Below are 1,241 nucleotides of genomic sequence, written 5' to 3'. Positions count from 1 at the left end.
TTACCTCTTGGACCAGCTCCTGCGCTCCACTCAGGACTAAATCTAGAGTTGCCTCTCCCCTTGTGGGTTCCCGTACCAGCTGCTCCATGAAGCAGTCATTTAAAGTATCGAGAAATTTTATCTCTGCATTTCGTCCTGAAGTGAAATGTTCCCAGTCAATATGGGGATAATTGAAATCCCCCACTATTATTGAGTTCTTAATTTTGATAGCCTCTCTAATTTCCCTTAGCATTTCATCATCACTATCACCGTCCTGGTCAGGTGGTCGATAATAGATCCCTAATGTTATATTCTTATTAGAGCATGAAATTTCTATCCATAGAGATTCTATGGAACATGCGGATTTGCTTAAGATTTTTACTTCATTTGATTGTACATTTTCTTTCACATATAGTGCCACTCCCCCCCCGCACGACCTGTTCTGTCCCTCCGATATATTTTGTACCCCGGAATGATTGTGTCCCATTGATTGCTCTCAGTCCACCAGGTTTCTGTGATGCCTTTTATATCAATGTCCTCCTTTATCACAAGGCACTCTAGTTCACCCATCTTATTATTTAGACTTCTAGCATTTGTGTACAAGCACTTTAAAAACTTGTCACTGTTTATTTGTCTGCCCTTTTCTGGTGTATCAGATTCTTTTTTATGTGAATGTTTATCATATGATCTGGCCCCTACTTTATCCTCTTCCATCCTCTGCTCCCCACTATAACCTGGAGATTCTCTATCATTAGACTCTCCCCTAAGAGAAGTCTCTGTCCGAGCCACATGCTCCTCTGCAGCAGTCGGCTTTCCCCCATCTCCTAGTTTAAAAACTGCTCTACAACCTTTTTAATGTTTAGTGCCAGCAGTCTGGTTCCACTTTGGTTTAGGTGGAGCCCATCCTTCCTGTATAGGCTCCCCCCATTCCAGAAGTTTCCCCAGTTCCTAATGAATGTAAACCCCTCCTCTCTACACCATCGTCTCATCCACGCATTGAGACTCTGAAGCTCTGCCTGCCTACCTGGCCCTGCGCGTGGAACTGGGAGCATTTCTGAGAATGCCACCATAGAGGTCCTGAATTTCAGTCTCTTTCCTAGCAGCCTAAATTTGGCCTCCAGGACATCTCTCCTACCCTTCCCTATGTCATTGGTACCTACATGTACCACTGTGGGGATCACGTCGGGAGGATAAAGCACACGACCAATGTGGTTGCAAGCTGAACCAAGCTGACTCTTTATTACAAGCTTTCTCTTATAGTC

The sequence above is a fragment of the Terrapene carolina genome, unplaced genomic scaffold (assembly GCF_002925995.2).
Source record: "Terrapene carolina triunguis isolate 2854851 unplaced genomic scaffold, T_m_triunguis-2.0 Scaffold211, whole genome shotgun sequence".
Classification (NCBI taxonomy): domain Eukaryota; kingdom Metazoa; phylum Chordata; order Testudines; family Emydidae; genus Terrapene; species Terrapene triunguis.
The sequence above is the reverse complement of the archived record's forward strand: the minus strand, read 5'-3'. Positions refer to the sequence as shown.